Here is a 20,101-nt window from a genome sequence, read left to right as displayed (position 1 = left end):
CATGATATTTATAATCACAAACACATTTTTCAGAAGTTTATGCTTCAGATGAAAAGTGTGCTTGAAACAAAATAATCATGATGATGAAGACCATGTCCCCAGCGATAGTATAACATCAAAGAGGATACGATTACCATTTCAACAGGGGATTTATTCTAAGATTAGTGTTTTAGTACATCCAGGTGTCTATAACAAAATACCACACACTGAGTGGTTTATAAACAACAGAAATTTATTTCTCGCTGCTCTGGAGACTAAAAAGCCCAAGATTATGGTGTCAGCATCGTTGCATTCTGGTGAAGACCCTCTCTCAGGTTGCAGACTGCTGACTTCTCTTCCACGACCTCACATGATGGAAGGGGCAGGTGAGTTCTCTGGGGCCTTTTTATAAGGGCATTAATCCCATTCACGAGGGCTCTGCCCTCCTGACCTAAGCACATTACAAAGACCCACCTCTCAATATCTCAAGCATTAGGATTTCAGGACATGAATCTTGGGGGGCACACAAACATTCAGGTTATAGGGGAGGAAAGATAAATTTTCTTCTACCCTTCTAAGTTCTTGACTGAGACCCCCTCCTTGTAATAAAAAACAGATTAACAGGAGAAAAACAAACGGAAGGTTAATAACATGTATACCCCCTGTATAGGAATACTGAGTAACTCCGCAAATAGCCGAATCATTACCTTAAAATATCATCTTCAGCTAAAGACAAAAGAAGATATTGGCGTAGGGAGTCCAGTTACGGGAGGTTACCAAGAAAAGTACAGTAAACAAGTGTAAGGCTGTTAAGCAGATTTAAGTAGGCACCTTCCTCATTGATAAGAGTTTCTAGGGATTTGGTCATCCTCCTCCTCCTGGTACAGAGAAGGCGACACCCTTAAAAATGGAGATTTCTCGGGCGCCTGGGTGGCTCAGTCGTTAAGCGTCTGCCTTCGGCTCAGGTCATGGTCCCAGGGTCCTGGGATAGAGCCCCGCATCGGGCTCCCTGCTCAGCGGGAAGCCTGCTTCTCCCTCTCCCACTCCCCCTCCTTGTGTTCCCTCTCTCACTGTGTCTCTCTCTGTCAAATAAATAAATAAAATCTTTTAAAGATTAAAAAAAAAATGGAGATTTCACTTATACATATAAATGTCTCTTTAAAAAGGGTTAACTTTTACTCGGTTTTTAGAGAGTCTCCTTTGTCTGTTGTTTCTTAAAAATAACCAGCCCCAGGGTGTCACCTGCAGAGTATGTCAGGCAGCTCTGGAACTGCTGAGGTCAGAGGCTGGATGTGACCTTCTCCTGCCTGGAATATCTCAAGTTCTTAGAAATTTGAACATATACCCGAAGGATCATGAGTGAACAATTCAGTAATGGAATACTACCATGAGCCCCAACCAACCAAGAACTGCATGACTGAGCAATGAGGTCAATGGGAACAGAGGAGCCAACGATGCTGTTCGTACTATGAGTTGAAGATCTGACAACAGAAGTCACCCCCTGAGCAATGTGATAGGATGTAAATGAGTCTGGCAGATTCTTCTGTGGATGCAGAGAAAGAGGGTGACTGAGTCACCACAGGCTGGGAGATGGAACCTGCAAAGTTCGATACAGTTGGTGATAGTGGGCAGGACGCTGGAACTGCTGGACAGGGTTTACCCAGGGACACCTGACAGCCAGCCAGTAGAAGGGCACAATAGCAAACATTGGTTATATTACCAAGGCTTTGCCTTGAAAGCCACATTGGAGAGAGACATACATAGGCTCAGATATGACCAGACAGCTTTACGGAACCAAGGTTGACTTTAAGGAGCCAATAAAGCCCTTGGAAGTATCAGCCTGGTACCTTCTCACAAGATTCCCAGCAGCAGCACCAACCCTGCAAAATGATTAGAAATAACTTGCTGTAAACTTCAGAGAAATTCCCACAAAAGCTCATGTATAGACAACCTTCCCGCCTGTTGCTCTGTGGGCCCCTCGAAAAGATCACTGGAGACCTCCGAAGGGAAACCAGGGAAATCCATCACATTGTCACTGCCTGACCTACGCCATCCGAACATGCTGCCAGCCCGACATCTAGAAATTTCACTGGCAACACTCAGGACTCAGACACTGGGTTTATAATTTGTTCCAACCAGTAACCTACATTTTTCCTTTGTTTCCATAAAAATACTGCTTATCAGTTACCTGATTGCTTGCCCAATAAGGGCCTAACTTTGAAAGCCCACCTGCTTCACCACCTCCTGAAATGAGTTTAACTAAACTGACCTATTGTCAGATTAAGAGACTAGTTCCAGGGGTGCCTGGGGGGCTCAGTCGGTTAAGCGTCTGCCTTTGGCTCAGAACATGATCCCGGGGTCCTGGGATCGAGTCCCACATCGGGCTCCCTGCTCAGCAGGGAGTCTGCTTCTCCCTCTCCCTGTGCCCTTCCCCCCACTCATGCTCTCTCTCTCTGAAATACATAAATAAAATATTTAAGAAGAGAGAGAAAGACTGGTTCCGTAAGAGGAAACAATCTACCTGCTCAACTTTTAATGTATGAGACTTCAGGGATGCTTCAGAGGAGGGAACTGTAGGGATTGAGGGTGGGCTGCCCCAAGATGGGCCACTTTGGCATAAAAATTATTTTGAGTTAAAAAGGAATTGAAACCATAGGGGGTTGAGGGCAGGTTGCCCCAAGATGGGCCATTTTGTTAATGTGGATTATTTTGAGCTGAAGGCAATCTGACACACTTTGGGCTCAAGAGAAACTTTGGCCCTTCCTTTACCTACATAGAAGAATCTAAATTAGATGGCCTTTCCAGAATAAGGGTTATTACCAGAAATAAATACATTTGAGTAACCCATCTATATGGCAGGGTAAACATTTGTTTACCAAACATTTACTCTTTTTTATTTCCTGTAAATTGCTTTCTTTCCTTTGGAGCCCCAGACCCCTACACCCTTCTGCTCAGTTCAGAAAGACATATATGCCTCATTTTGCCTGACAGTCTTTGGAATTTCTATGTATGAGTGGATTCCCTGTATGCACATGAATAAATTTTATTTCCTCCTCCTCAAAAAAAAAAAAAATAGTAATAATCAGCCCCAAATAATCCTTATGGCAAAGAAGCATATTTCCAGGTGGCAATTTTGCTCCCCTTCAAGACCATAGCAATTAGTCTAATTTTATTAGTTAAAGAAGCTAAAACTTTATTTAAATATTTAATTCATAAATTAACTATATGGTTGGTTTTTTTTTAAAGATTTTACTTATTTATTTAGAGAAAAAGCCTGCAAGCAGGGGGAGGAGCAGAGGGAGAAGGAAAGGGAGAGAATCTCAAGCCGACTCCATGCTGAGCGCCGAGCCAGATGTGGGGCTCCACCTCATGACCCTGAGATCATGACCTGAGCCGAAACCAAGAGTCGGAGGCTTAACCAACTGTTTTTTATGCAAAAATAAGTTTAACTCTTTCAAAGTGGAGTATTCTCTCTCTGGAGGAGAATCTAACAGAGGTAGTCCGCACAAAGGCTCAAAGGGTAAAAAAAAAAAAAGCAGGGGAGGCATTCAACTCCGCAACCTACTCGGACAATTATGTACAGAACTGGCAATAACTTACATGAAATCTGCTCCTGAATGCTAATACATTTTGATACCTCTACTGTATGCTTTTTGGGGAGAATTGTGCAGGTCTTAAGTGTCAAGAGTATGCGTTCTCAATAAAGCACTGGACTGTGGAGCTACTCCAGTGTTTGGTCTCCAAACCCAATCATTAAGTACTTGTGCTCTACTAGTCACTATTTTCCTCTTTCTAATCTGTAGCATTTTTCTTTTTTAGCGTTACAATTTTTTTTTTTAAGATTTTATTTATTTATCTGTCAGAGAGAGAAGGAGAGAGAGAGCACAAGCAGGGGGTCTGCAGACAGAGGGAGAAGCAGGCTCCCTGCTGAGCAAGGAGCCGGATGTGGGAATTGATCCCAGGACCCCCAGATCATGACGTGAGCCGAAGGCAGACGCTTCACCGACTGAGCCACCCAGGCGCCATTACAAATATTTTTTAACAATAGATACTGAAGGGGAGCAGAATATGCCACCACAAAATGTGTCACGTTGGCTTGTGGACTATTTTGAGCTGAAGGCAACCAAGACCCAGCAGACTCCGGAAAAACTTTATCTGTCCCTTCATCACCTGAAGGGATTTAGAGAAGGGCCTATACCAGAAAAAGCTATTCCCAGAGATAACTATATTTTATTTCTTTTTAATCAGAAAGATTTACCTGCATAGCCAGGCAAATATCTGATTACCAATGTCTGCTCCTCTCATCTTCCTGTGAATTGCCTCCCTCCCCTTTGAAGGCCCAGACCCCTATCCCATTTCCTTAGCTTAAAATGGCATATAAGCCCCAACTGCCCACCTTGTCCTTGGGTCTCACATTTTTATGGAGCTCCTGTATGTACAAAATTTGTTTTTGTCCTATTAATCTGTCTTATGTCAATTTGACTGTTAGACTAGCCAAAGAACCTAGAAGGAAAGAAGGGAAAATTTTTCCAGCCCTACAATGCAGTCAATATTGCAGAAAGCAATACACGATGATTTCGTTTGGATTATTTTTTAACAGTTTTGTAGAGGTACAGTCTGCATGTCTGGGGCTGGTAACAAGAGTGGGGATTCACTACAAAGAGACATGAGGAAAGTTTGGGGAGTGATGGAAAAGTTCTAAAACTGAACTGTGGTGATGATGGCACAACTCTATCAATGTTTTAAAAATTGTTGAATTATACCCTTACAATAAGTACCTGTATTATTTTGAATGGATGCTCTGTGAACGATGCATTTAAGTGGGTAACGAAAACGAAGACACCACATTGTTTGGCAACCTCTGGGCAAACTACAACCCACATTGCCACTGAAGCTTCATGATAGACTGGATCTCTCATCTAGGTGGAAACTAAGGATTTTGGCAATTCTATTGGTTTTTCCAGAACACTTTGAGCTTTTCATGCTACCATTGCTGGGCTATAGCCCATAGGGATTTTGGAATAAACTAAATCACTCAGCTGCCTCCTGGTCCTGATGCCCCAAATCAGAAATGGCAGTTCAGAATATAGCCTCTCTAACAATTGGAGTAGGAACCTAGTGCCTTGAAAGTACCTCTACTAAAAGCAGCTGAGAAGCATACACTCGTATATCTATGCAACTTCTCAGGTCCTCCTCCTAGTTTTCCAAACTGATACCACAGGCTAGAAGGTATCTCAAAGAGATACTGCCTCAAGAGAAAGACACTGGGTCCTTTATTTTATTGTACAAAACACTTTTTGGTTCAATGTGGGAAAAGTTTGGCTCATTACTCTACCACAAGGCAGTCAATGGCTCTTCTACCTCCAAATGTACACCATTTTCCCGTAAGCAATTACAGAAGACTACAAAAAAAGTATTATTGTTACTTATATAACATATAAAAGTATATTGTGTACCAGTTCACGTGACCGGGTTTATACCTAAGTCTTTCCTTTGTTAGTGGCCAGCAGTTAAGAGAAGGTTGATAGCTCAATGAAACTAGCAGCCACAAAAGAAATGGTAGACCAGAGAGAAGTTTAGCAAAGAGAACCAGAAACAGACGACCAAATAGGGCGCTGGTAAGATGGAAGTCTGTGTGCTTGTAGTAGGCTGCACCCACTCAGGAGCTACTCATGTATGGCTCAGCGTGGGACAGAACTGAAAGCTTTCCCCAAGCCATGCACAGATCTATCTGCAAAGGGTGTAAGCTTTACTGTCTCAAGGGACTTAAGCAACAGTTAAAAGAAAACATTGGCAGAACACTAAGATACACTAACCCATGGATAACTTCTAGGCAGCCAGACTTAAAAATAAAAACAAGGGGAAAAAATAAAGTTATGTGTTCAGAGGCTGCACACTGTGGGGGAAATAGATTTCTCAGAATTCAGCTAGACAAGCCATTAAGAAACAAACAAACAAAAAACCAAGCCCTAATATGTCATCGAATTCCGAGTTGCTAATATATTATCATGTATTATCTAAAACATCCAGTTAGTCACAGAAAAATGTAAGACATGCAAAGAGACAAGATAGTGTGACCCATGTTCCCTTAAAAAAAGCAGGTAATAGAATTTGATTCTGATGGGGCCCAGGTACTAAATTCAGCAGAAAAAGACTTCAAAGCGGCTATTCTTAAACTGTGCCTAAAAGTTAAAGGCTGAGAATAAGGTGAGAATATTGACAAAGAGATAGAAATTATAAATAATAACCAAACAGAAATTCTATAGTTGTGAAAAGTACAACCATTGAAACGAACCTTTGCTAACGGCAGTTTGGCAGACCCTGAAAAGATTAAACGGGGGCACCTGCGTGGTTCCGTCTGTTAAGCTTCGGACTCTTAATTTTGACTCGGGTCATGATCTCAGGGTCGTGGGATTGAGCCCAGCACTGGGCTCTGTGCTCAGTGTGGAGTCTGCTTGGGATTTTCTCTCTCCCTCTCTCTCTGTCCCTCCCCCTGCCCACTCACTCATTCTCGCTCTAAAATAATTAAATAAATCTTTTTAAAAAAATAGAGAGAGTTACCATGTGACCCAGCAATTCCATCCACAGACATATACTCAAAAGAATTGAAAACATATGTCTACACAAAAACTTGTATATAACAACATTACTCGTAATAGCCAAAAAGTGGAAACAACCCAGATGTCCATCAATTGATAAATGGATAAATTGTGTTAGGTCCATAAAATGCAATATTATATGGCAATTAAAAGAAGTGAAGTACCAGTAGATGCTACCACATGAACAAATCTTGAAAACATTACACAGAGTGAAAGAAGCCAGATGCTTTCACTTGACATATTTCATAAATATGATTATTTTTATATGAACTTTCCATATTGGCAAATCCGTCGACTGATAGTGGATTAATGGTTGCCTAGGGATGAAGGTGGCAACATGAATTAACTGTAGATGGGCAAGAGAGATCTTATTAGGGCAAATAAAACATTCTAAAATTAAATTGTACACTTAAAATAGGTGAATAGTGAATTTTATGGTATGTAATGAAAATTCAAGAAAGCTGTTAAAATATATATTTATTTATATAACATATATACACACACATATATACATATACATGTATGTGTGTTTGTGTGCGTGTGTGTGTATGATGTGTGTTATTATGAGACTATAAGAGTGGGTGTTTCAGCCATGTCAGAGAAGTCAGAGACAAAGAAATGGTATAATTAGCTTTTGATACTGTTATCAAATTTGATTTGATTTCTCAATTTTTGATTAACACTGTTTCATAAAATGAGTTTAGAAGTCTTTGTCCTGAACCATGTCTCTGGAACAGTTTGAATAACAAAGGTATATCTCTCCTCGAAGTTTAGAAAGTCTGCACAGGCAAAACCAGGTCCAAGGGCTATAAAATCCTGCCCTGGGAATTTTCTTTGAGGTTTAAAGGAAATCTCATCGCCAACTTTTGTAATTTCTTCCACAGTAATTTATCTCTTCTTATTTTCTATCTCTTTTAAAAGCAATTTTGATTTCAAATTACTAATTTCATTTTACTTTTAAATATATTTGCATAAATGTGGTATTTTCTATTTCTTTTCATTTTTACCTATGATTATTCTCCCATTCTTAGTCCTAATTAAGTGTATTAATTCTTTATAAATAAATTTCTTGATTATTTCAAACAGCTTGCAACTCTCATATTTGACAAATTATATTTCTTTGATATATTGATTACATTTCACCTGCAATTTTTCAGTGTTCACATGAATTGGTTTACTCTCCTAGTAATTATTTTAACTTTATAAAAAAAATGTGAGTCTATATTTCCTTACCAACACAAATGTAAGACTATTTATTCCCTTCCTGCATGTAACATGAGATATGGATTATACTTTTAGGCCCTTGCTTATATTGTCCCTTTAGCTAGTTTTCATTAATAATTGCAGGGACTTTCTTATCCATATTATTTATTTATTTTGTACATTATTTAGATTCTACACTGAGGTGTTTTTGACATTTATATTCATTTCATACACTGTTACACATTATCCATTAATTTTTTTAAATTTTATTTATTTATTTGACAGAGAGAGACACAGCGAGAGAGGGAACACAAGCAGGGGAGTGGGAGAGGGAGAAGCAGGCTTCCCGCTGAGCAGGGAGCCCGATGTGGGGCTCAATCCCAGGACCCTGGGATCATGACCTGAGCCGAAGGCAGACGCTTAACCCACTGAGCCACCCAGGCGCCCCACATTATCCAATAATTTTAAAGCTTACTGGTTTCAGTGATCAATGCCATGGCTCGAACAATTTGTCCTTATTTCTTAAGCTATTGATTTAGTTCCATTTTCAGTTTTCTAAAAATTTTTAAATAATATTTTTCTAGGAAGAGTATACTTTCTGAGTTTTTGCAAATCTGAGAATATCCTTTTTTTTACTCTTGAGCATAAATGATGGCTTAGTGGACATAGAACTCTTTTTTTAATGATTTATTTATTTATTTGAGAGAGAGAGAGAACACGAGCAGGAGGGGCAGAAGGGGAGGGGGAGAGAACCCCAAGCAGACTCCCCATTGAGCGCAGAGCCCGCCACAGGGCTTAATCTCACAAACCTGATATCATGACCAGAGCCAAAACCAAAGCGCCACCCAGGTGTCCCAGACATAGAACTCTTGAGTCAAAGTATTTCCCCCTCAAACCTGTGTTCTGCCACCCAAATTTCTTCAGGCTTTTCAGTATTGTGATATTATTTTGATATTTTCTTTTATTAGCAGTGTTATTTTCTGACATGTTATTTTATGAATGCTTGTAGAATTTTACTTCATTTTTAAAATTCAGTATTGTATACATACAGATCTACTTTCATTAACTTTAGTACTTGGTAGGCTGAAAACCCTTTGTATAGATAAGGGAAATTTTTTTCTATTATTTTTTATTGTTTCTTTTGAAACATGTACACTGTCTTATGCTTTTAGGGAACCTATGATATACATGTTAGATGGCCCATATCATTTTTTATGTCTCAGCCTTTTATTCATGATATTAATTTAAACATTCCTTTTTTTCCTAAGTGCTGGCATAACTTCTTATACTGGACTCTGATCTACTGATTGCATGTTCTGAAATACCCACCATGTTATTAACTAAGTATATATATATTTTTAATATCTATTTATTTAAGTAGTCTGTACACCCAGTGTGGGGCTCAAACTCATGACCCTGAGATCAAGAGTCACATGCTCTTCTGACTGAGCCAGCCAGGCGCCCCTGAGTATATTTTTTTAATTTGCATTTTTATCTGAATGTCCTTTCTGATCTCAAATTATTTTCTTTTTACAGATACAACGTCCTCTTGTCTGCTCTAACTATGCTACTCTTTTGGTTAGAATTGTTACTGTTTCTGTTAGTGCACTGATTACAAAGTTGCATATGTTTCAAATCATCTGCTTCTACCTTATTTTTTAATAAGCTTTTTATTTTTAGTGAAATAGTGTGATATATTTGAGATTTATTTTTCGCATTATAACAAAATATGTATATTAAAAATGTATCACAAAATTTGTATATAACAAAATATGTATACAAAATATGTATACAAAATATGTATATACATATACATGTATATGTATAATATCACATTATAACAAAATATGTATCCTGTAATTTAATTTGGATTAAAGAGAAACCTGTCAGCCTAAAAACTCACCCGACAGTGACAGTCACCAGTGTGCTCAATGGTTTTTCTACTGCTTTTTTCTGGGATAGTCCTAAATTAGCTAGGTCATACCCAGGGCCACTGAGTTGTATGACTCGGGCAATAGAAGCACCTTACGAGATCTGCCCAGTCATCTATAATGACCACGGCACTATGCTTTCTATTTTACCATCATGCTTGTTCTCATTGGGAATCCTTAAGCATCCCACTTTAGTTATTATGCATTCCCATTGTTGCATATCTTGCCAAAATCTGAAATGCCTCTCTTCTCTGTTTCCCTCCATCTGTCTCACTATGAATAAAATGAATGAGATAAAAATTTCAAAACACCAAGAAACAGATAGCTGTTAAAGAGTTTTTATACAGCTCCCTTTATTTTTTACCTAATATGATATTAATGATCAGATATTACTTTCAATGATTTTCAGATCTCTGTTAGTGAGGTCTCCTTCTTTTCTTTCCTTTTTTTTTTTTTCAGACATCATTATAGTTTTATATCTCTTCCAAATTGAAGGGACAGACAAAGAAAAAGCCAAGCCCAAAGTCAAGCTTCATAGACATATACTGGTAACTGCTTTGGAAGGGAAAAGTGTCCTGATCTTGACTTTTATTACCTTTCCTGAGTCAATATTAATTGACAATAATAAAATTCAATTTTTACATTTTCCATTTCATCTCCTTTCAAGGCATTAAAAGATTTTTTTCCTATTCTATAATACAAAGAATTAATAATACAAAGATTAAATAATACAAAGATTAAAAAGTTGTATGTACCTCACTGATATGAGGAATTCTTAATCTCAGGAAACAAACTGAAGGCTGCTGGAGTGGGGGGGGGGGGGGGGGAGGGGGAGGCTGGGTGATAGACATTGGGGAAGGTATGTACTATGGTGAGCGCTGTGAAGCCTGCAAGACTGTTGAATCACAGATCTGTACCTCTGAAGCAAATAATACATTATATGTTAAAAAAAATAATAAGAAGAAGATAGCAGGAGGGGAAGAATGAAGAGGGGGAAATCGGAGGGGGAGACGAACCATGAGAGACGATGGACTCTGAAAAACAAACTGAGGGTTCTAGAGGGGAGGGGGGCGGGAGGATGGGTTAGCCTGGTGATGGGTATTAAGGAGGGCACGTTCTGCATGGAGCACTGGGTGTTATATGCAAACAATGAATCATGGAACACTACATCAAAAACTAATGATGTAATGTATGGTGATTAACATAACAATAAAAAGTTGTATGTATACATGGTTTCTGAACAATGAGATATACAAGAATTTTGCAGATTAATCTATGTGTCCATTTACTGTCCTTGTTTACAACCTATGTAAGTCATCTCCTAGGATTGAATGGACAGGTACTTTTAGTATTCTACTCTAGAGCACTAATGATAGTTCATCAGTCACATCTCTTCTTAGGAGAAAGAATGGCTTTTACATGGGCAACTTCCCCAAACCATTTAGCCTGCAAGCAGGCTTATCTTAGGGTCTTCTGAAAGGTTAAGTCTTTATTATTATTATTATTATCATGTTATGTTAATCACCATACATTACATCATTAGTTTTTGATGTAGTGATCCATGATTCATTGTTTGCATACACAGTGAAAGATGTGGCCAACTCTTCAGTATGCTGATGCTGATAGGCTTGCTATTCACACTCCCCAACCAATTAGTTTTTATTGTACTTTTCCTACTTCCTAGAATTACCTCCTTTTTGAGCTTTTCTTTTGCATGCTTTAGAAATCAAGGTGGAGGCAGTACCCTTTTATTTAGTCATATCTTTTATATATCTTTCTACAAACTTGAGCTTGTTGTTGGCAACCTCCTCTACTATCAGAGAGGAAGAAGTTCCTCTGTCTGATTAATCCTTTATTAATCTCTTATTATAGAAAGTTGTCAATTCAAAATAATATTGCTAAGACATATTTGACATGACTAACCATGTATCTTTGCTATTCCCATTATTGATTGAAGCATTGGAATTCTTGGAAGAGTTTGTCTGAATTATCTTCAAACTACTTTGAGGCTTTCACTGTAGGCAAGAGTCAATTGCAATAAACTCTGTAATTGTCCAAACACCTCCCATATGGGGCTGTAGGAAAAATTAATAGTGTGAAAATCCACAAAAGGAAACCTCACTAAAATGCAGTTAAGAAGTTCAGCAGGGAGAGCTCTCATACCCTATCACTCATCATCAATTGCAAATCCAATAGGAAGAGACAGACTTCTGCATGGGGCTACTACTTTACTACCCAAGCAGGAGGAGGAAAGCTTTTCTTCTTGCCCAGCAACAGCCCAAACAATAAAACACAATCACAACTCAGCCAATTAGAAGCCACTAGACTTGAACTCCCAGTTTACTTCACTGAACTTTCTGTCTATAACAGCCCTTCCGCATGTCTTCCTTTCCTTTATAAAAGAGTGTTCCCCCTTCTTTGTTCTCCAGACTCGCCTATGGTTTTGCACTAGTTTGCTTGTCCCAGATCACAATTCTCTGCTATTCTCAAATAAACCTATCTTTTGCTGGTAAAATAACTGACAGCTTTATTTCTAAGGTTAACATTACTTGGTGATCAGAAGTGGGATCCAGAGAAGACCCCTAACAACTCTGAGGCTGGTGGGCAAACAGGTGACAGTACTCAATGAGCCAATTAGGCTCACTGCTTTCTTGCTGACCCTACAGTTTGAGGGTAAGTTTTCTCCTAGATTTCGAGCTACATACTTTGTGTTTGAGTTCTCCAGGCTTTATTTGAAACCTGTTCTAAAGCCTTGTTTTTGTTTTTTGTTTTATCTCAGAGAGTGCTCATTTGGCCTTCAATTTGACTCCTCTTTGGAATCAGACTGCTCCTGATGGAACTGTGCTGGCCTTTGGTCTGACTCCTTTTTCAGAACCAAACTGTTCCTGTTGTAAGTGTGCCAGTTGGAAATATGTAGGCCTTTGGTCTGACTCCCTTTTGGGATTAGACTGTTCCAGCTGGAACTGTGCCTGCTGGAATTGGGCTAGCCTTTAGTTAGACTCTTGTTTGGGATCAGATTCTTCCTACTGGAATTGCGCTAGCCTTAGGTCCGACTCCTTTTCGGAACTGGACTGTTCTGTTGGAATTGTGCTGGCTTTGGTCTGATTACTTTGGAACCAGATTATTTTCATAATTCCTAAACTGTTCTGTTTAGGAATTTTCTAGTTATTCTAGAGAAAAAAGCTCTAAGAAATGGGATCTCAGTCATCAAAATGCTTTGAGAGTGCCCCTCCCTACTGGGACTCTGGCAGGTTTTATGTTTAAAACTATGGTCCCTCGGGGCACCTGGGTGACTCAGTCAGTTAAGCGTCTGACTCTTGATTTCAGCTCAGGTCACGATCTCTGGGATGTGGGATCGAGCCCTGCATCAGGCTCCGAGCTGGGCATGGAGCCTGCTTAGGATTCTCTCTCTCTCTCTCCCTCTGTCCCTATTCCCCCTACAAAACAAAACAAACTATGGTCCCTCCACATGCACAGACTGCCTTAACCAGAAGTAATTTAGAACTTCAATGGCCATTATGGGGAACTTTCGACCTCTCCAAAATTGTTGAAAGCCATGGCTCCTTAAAAGAAAAGGGGGGAAGAAAACTGAACGGGATGCTTATTTTAAAATGTACCTTGAGGCTTCCAGATTCTAAGTTTTCAGGATTCTAAGTTTGCCTCTTTGCAAAATACTATTTCTAAATTAACTGAAGCAAGCAAACAATTGAAAAAAGTCAAAATGGCTTCGGAGGCCTCTTTGTCCTCTCCCCTGTCTTCTTTATCTGCTGATACAAGGCAGCCACCTTGTGCTCAGGTCCCACGACGTCCAGCACCATTTTCCTCTATTAGTTCTGCTGAACTTACCTTTTTCTCCAAATCTCTCCTCAACCCCTCTTCCCCTGAACCTATTAAAAATTGCCTCTTTAAAGTTAAACCTTCTGGGGATCTAGATAAACCTCAAGTCTCTTATGTTCCCTGGACTGAGGCCAAATTGTAAGCCATAGTTAAAAGGTTTTCTAAAGTGACTGAGGACCCCCATAGATTTGCAGAAAGATAGAGTTTGTCCAGAACCTCCAAGCAATAAATAACATCATTATCCTTCAGCCCCGTGTTGTTCCCAATCCCTACACACTACTGATATCCATTTGCACTGAAAGCAAACTTTTCACTGTAATCGATCCATGCAGTGCATTTAGGATTATATTTAGAAATATTCAATATTTCAGTTGAGAGGGATAGCCAATGTCTTTTTGCTTTCACTTGGGAAGAACAGAACTACACCTGGACAGTAATCCCCCAGCATTTCACAGAGAGTCCTTCAACTTTTCACAAACCTTAGAAGTTGATTTGGAAGATATAAAGATTTCTACAGTCTCTACCTTGTTATAATACATAGAGGATTTGCTTCTCTCTCCCCTTTCTCAAACCTCTTTACAGGAAGACAGCATCCACCTATTAAAACTTTTGGCCTTGAAGGTACATAAAGTCTCCAAAGGAAAATTGCAGTTGCCTCAAACTCAGATTAGATACTTAGGGCATTGGATCTCAAAACGAGGACTGCATTTGGATCCAGACAAAACCCTTCACAACTGCTTAATAACGACAGGTTACCTTTTGAATCCCCATGACAATTTACAGGAAACTCCTCTAACCAATGCAGCGTTTTCATGGTTTACTACTGATGAGTTCTTATTTAAAGGATAAAAATGGTAAATATCATGCTGGGCATGGCATTGCAATTCCTTTTGAAGTCACTGAGGCAGCACCTTTACCATTGGCTACGTCAGCCCCAAAGTTTCAATTATATGCCCTTACTTGAGCTTGTACCTTAGCCGAGGGTATAATCTCACATTTATAATGATAGCGGGCAGGCCTCTGGGGTAGCTCATGATTTTGGAATATTATGGAAGTAATGAGAGGTCCTTAGCTCCAATGGGAATAAAATTAAAAATGGCTCCTATGCCCGAAATTTGTTAGATACCATACTCTTGTCTGCTGCTCTGGCTATTAAGGTTCCTAGGCATGCCGGACTCGACTCCCTGGGGACCAAAGTAATCCACCTCACTATTTCCATCAAAAATGCGCTGTCAAGGAAACTGATAGGTAAACCTTTGTCATGGTCCGAAGGGAGGTTCTCCCAAATGATAAATTTTGGAAGAATTGAGAAAAACTACCCAACAAGTGGTCCCAGAAAAAGAGAAACAATACTGGAAATCTCATAACTGTTGGCTCAATAAAAAGAGAAATCTGGTTTGGGCCAAACAACAATCTGTCCTTTCAGTAATTCTAAAATTTCCACTACTTACACCATACATGCATTAGACCATTGGTCTACTTACAAAATGATAGCATTCATGAACCAATATTGGTGGGAAAAGATTAATAGGACTGCAAAAAGTGCCTACCTCGCTTGTCCCACCTACCCAAAGTGTAATCCAGGGAAATCTGTTCATACAAATGGATTTCATACAACTTCCCCCTCTCATGGTTAAATATGTCTTAGTCATATTTTGTATGCTTTCTCACTGGACCAAAACTTTCTCATCTATGAGAAACTTTTCTATAGGCAAGTGCTTCTTCTGTTAGAAAAGATTATCCTTACCTAGGGAACGCCTCTCAAACTTCATAGTGATCAAGGAAGCCATTTTACTGGTCAGGTGCTTCAACAAGTCTGCTATTTGGCAGGTTTTTACAACACTTTCATTGTTCATACCATCCTCGATCCTCAGAGTTAGTTGCACTCACTAATGGCATTATTAAGACTCAGCTGGCATAATTTGTAGAGACTCTCCAAACACTTCGGCTGAAAGCAAGGAGAGTCCTTCTAAATCTCAGATCCACTCCCTTGGGAACTCATAGACTCACTCTTTGAGATAGTCACAGGGCATCCAACGCATTTGGCCCCTACCTCCTTTGACCCATAGTTGACAAAAGGAGATATACTTCAAAAGCACAAAGGCCTAATTGCTTCTATTAAAAATAACCATCCTTTGGTAGAGCAATCTTTTTACAGTGTGTTCCCAGGAGACAATGACCTTGCAACCCAAAGATTTCATCTGTTGGGAAAGACACCTCCAGAAAGACTCTTCTACCTCATCAGGAACTGCAAACCAACCCTTGTGCTGCCAAACTCCAGAGAAGAAACTCTTGGATCCACATGACACAGCTAGAGAAAGCACCAAACCCTGACTGAACGTGTACACCATCTGGTGACCTTAAAGTAAAAGTTTCCTGGAATTGAAGCAGATAACATCTGATGAGACAGCTTTCCCAAGGTGTCCAGACCTGGCCTGTATACCTTCTTCTCACTGTTGCTTTATTCTCTCTTTTGTAGAAAGCTAAAGCCCTCGTCTGCATTTCCCAAGCCCTTGTGAAAGGGGGAAACCTTTGGGAAAAAGCCTCATCATGATCTCATGACAAATTAAGTTTTCACTTGCTTTTCCTGAGGGATTAAAGGTTCAGAATTCACAAAAGTTTTCTTTCAGCTGAACTATTAAGTGACTTTGGTTTTATATCGAAATTTATGGTCTCTGAATTTGCAACTTTGCAGGCTGGTATTGTCAATAGCATATTTGGTTCCAAACAGGTCTTTTGAGATAACGATAATGTTTTGAAACATCTTTGAAGTTTTGCTCTTTTGCAAAAAGTTGATTCGTTATTGCTTCATGTTTATACCTACACTGTAGCTTCCCAAATGCACGCAGTTCATTCTTTCAGTGTGCTCTTGAGGTAGCCACTATTCTGCTTTCATGGTTGCTTTAAGTGGAGCCTTCCAGGAGGCAGACGTGACTCTGGCTTTGCCTTCATCAGGAGAAATTTCTCCCCTATGTCAGTGAGTGCCAATAAATTTTTCAGTTGGCTACTTTCAGACACGAAGTGCTGGTTTAGAATCATCATACAACTTGGAATGGTTATGTTACTTCTTCTGTTTCGTATAATTATTTCAAGTTTTGTGTTTCATTGACTGTCAAGCTTAAAAAAGAAACCAATATACCCAGTTAAGTGATGCTGGCTCAATACTTTGAGATGATCAACACTTATGACCTTGAGAAGATGTGGACTTTAGATGCACAGTACCTGAGAGTTTCTTCCTACTACCCTTCTTTATTACTCAAATGTGGCTTTAAGTGGTTTCCATCTACTATGCACTTTCCTATGACATAAGACATGACAGCAACCAAAAGTCCTTCCTGGCACTGAGGGATAAAACCACTAAAAATAAAAAACCTGACTATCCATCAGTGATGCTTTTAAAGAAAGATCTTGACCAAAAGGGGGAAAATGTGAACACTCATAAAGGGAAACCTCATTAAAATGGGCCAGGAGGTTTGACAGGGAGCACTCTCATGCCCTATCACTTGCTGTCAACTGCAAAGCCAGTAGAAAGAGATGGAATTTTGCATGTGGATACTACTTTATTATGCCAGCAGGAGGAAGAAAGTGCAGCCAATGAGAGGCAGTCACAACTCAGCCCATGAAAAGCCGCTATACTTCCAACTCCCTGTTTACTCGAGTGGACTTTTTGTTTATAAAAGCACCCCCCCCCCCAAGGTCCCCCTTTCCTCTATAAAAAAATGTTCCTCTCCTTTGTTCTCTCGACTTGCTTATGGTTTTGCCATAGCTTGCTTGCCCCATATTGTAGTTCTTGGCTATTCCCAAATAAATCCATCTTTTGCTGGTAAAATACTTGGCAGTTTTATTATTTTTTTTAAGATTTTATTTACTTATTTGGCAGAGAGAGACACAGCGAGAGAGGGAACACAAGCAGGAGGAGTGGGAGAGGGAGAAGCAGGCTTCCCACAGAGCAGGGAGCCCGATGCGGGGCTCCATCCCAGGACGCTGGGATCATGACCTGAGCTGAAGGCAGACACTTAATGACTGAGCCACCCAGGCGCCCCTTGGCAGTTTTATTTTTAAAGTTAACATTATAAACAAATAACAATTCAAATTTAATATTATAAACATTTTTTCATATAATCAAATCCACCATGTAATGGGCCTGGAGCAGTCCTATGTGTGGGATTTGCATGCTAACCGTCAAGTTTTCCCAAACATTGCAGTTCCGCATTTTATGAAGTAACACGGCTTCATACTTGACAGAGTTTACATAATTTACTTAACTTTATATACAACAGTGAGACTGCATTAAACAGTGTTCTTGGCACAGCTTGCCTGATTTCCCTTGGTTCCACTAAGATGGGCAGCCCTACTGCTGAGGAGCTAAGCAGCTTGAGGGGTGTGCAGGGCCGGTAGGAAGTCTTCAGGTGTGAGCTGCCCTAGAACCTCTCTATCTCTGTACACCAATTTCCTCTTATGAACTACTCCCTGATATTTGAAGCAAATTGTTATTTTTTACTCATCGGTACTCATCTGAATGCAGTTGACTTTTCAAAAAGTCTGTATTTGGCTTAACCTCAATACTTGGTCATTTGTTATTTTATTCAGCTCATATTTGTTGAACAACTACTACTTGCCAGGCACGTATTTTGGTATAAGGGATAATAGTGTGAATAAAACAGCCAAAAAAATTCATACTCAGCTTATATTCCATTGACAGGAGACATATATTTAGCTAAGTATGTTATATGATATGAAGTGTGAGTACTATGAAAAAATAAGGAGGCATATAGACAAAGAGATGCAAGTTTTCATTTCATTTCATTTCACTTTAATTCCAATGCAGTTAACATACAGCACTTATAGTCGTTTCAGGTGTACAATATAGCGATTCCACAATTTCACACATCACCCAGTGCTCATCACAACAAGTGCACTCCAAAGGGGTACACTTTAAATAGGGTGAAACTATAAGGTCAGTGAAGGCCTCACAGAAAGTCATACTTGAGCAATGCCCTGACAGATGGGAGGGACTAATCCATGAGGATATCCTGGGAAAGAGCATTAGAAACAGAAGAAAGAACAAAAGCAAGGGTCTTAAAATAGGACTATGTCTGATGTGTTTTTGGCATAGCAAAAAAGACAATGTGACAGATGCACAGTGGGCCGTGGGGAAGCTAGTAGGAGATGAAGTCAGAGAAGGACCAGAAGATCCAACCATGTAAGACCAGAAAGGACTTTGGGTTTTAGTGTGATTGAAATGGAGAGCCTTTGCAGAGCCATAATATAAATTTACACACTTGGCTTCTGGGGTATTCCTCAACATAAATCTTCATTAAACAACCAGAATTCATATATTACATAAATGAGTTCCTGTAATTAATATAGATGGGCATGATACTTTCTTATAGTACAAAAGTGGTTTTGGGAAATAAGTCCTTTAAAAGTCGTAATTTCATAGGGGGAAACTGAAGTAAGAAAGGGACATCTGAATTTTAAGAATGAAGAGAGAAGCAGAAGTTGAAGATTGGCATGCCACCAGTAGATTAAGATGAAGTGTAGGTCTTAGAAATTGGAGGCTTAATCCTTATTTGAGGAAATAATTACCAATCATCAAATAAAGCCAGAACTAGGATCTCCCTGTGTTGCTAAGTCAAAGGCTGCTCGGCTGTTGCTCTCTCCACTTACTTGCCTAGGGTCATGGCCAAGACTGAGTTGGTCACTTCAACCCATAAATAAAAAGAAAGAGTCTTCCTCAAGAGATTGAAATGCCAGTTATTAAGAGTGCCGTTTCCAAATGTTCTATGTATGATATGAGGAAAGTAGAAACCATGAGAAGACAAACTAATATACAAACTATTGAATACTATCAGATTCAGAGAATAATAACCAAAGAACTATTTTAAGAGTAACCACAGAATATAAAAACCTTTGGTAATTGATTCAAAGGCAAAAATTATAAAACATATATACCATGAGTAACCAAGAGACGAACACAGAAACAATAATGGAGGAATTCACACAAAGATCTAGAAATAGGGGCGCCTGGGTGGCTCAGTTGTTAAGCGTCCGCCTTCAGCTCAAGTCATGATCCTGGGGTCCTGGGATCAAGCCCCGCATCGGGCTCCCTGCTCCACAGGAAGCCTGCTTCTCCCTCTCCCATTCCCCCTGCTTGTGTTCCCTCTCTCGCTGTGTCTCTCTCTCTCTCTCTGTCAAATAAATAAATAAAATCTTTAAAAAAAAAAAAATCTAGAAATAATAGAGCATTTAGAAGGCAACTACAGAATGAATGTGTTTATTTTTTTTTTACAAGTTTAGGAATAGATTTATAAAATGAGAATAGGAGAATATGAAATGAAAATAGACATCTAAAATAAACAAGTAGAATCTTAGGAATAAAAAAATATAGTCACTGGGGCACCTGGGTGGCTAAGTCAGTTAAGCATCTGCCTTTGGCTCAGGTCATGATCTCAGGGTCCTGGGATCGAGTCCTACATCGGGCTCTTTGCTCAGTGTGGAGACTGCTTCTCCCTCTCCTGCTCCCCCTGCTTGTGCTATCTCTCTCTGTCA

This window comes from Neomonachus schauinslandi, chromosome X (genome assembly GCF_002201575.2).
Source record: "Neomonachus schauinslandi chromosome X, ASM220157v2, whole genome shotgun sequence".
Classification (NCBI taxonomy): domain Eukaryota; kingdom Metazoa; phylum Chordata; class Mammalia; order Carnivora; family Phocidae; genus Neomonachus; species Neomonachus schauinslandi.
This window is presented reverse-complemented; position numbering follows the sequence as displayed.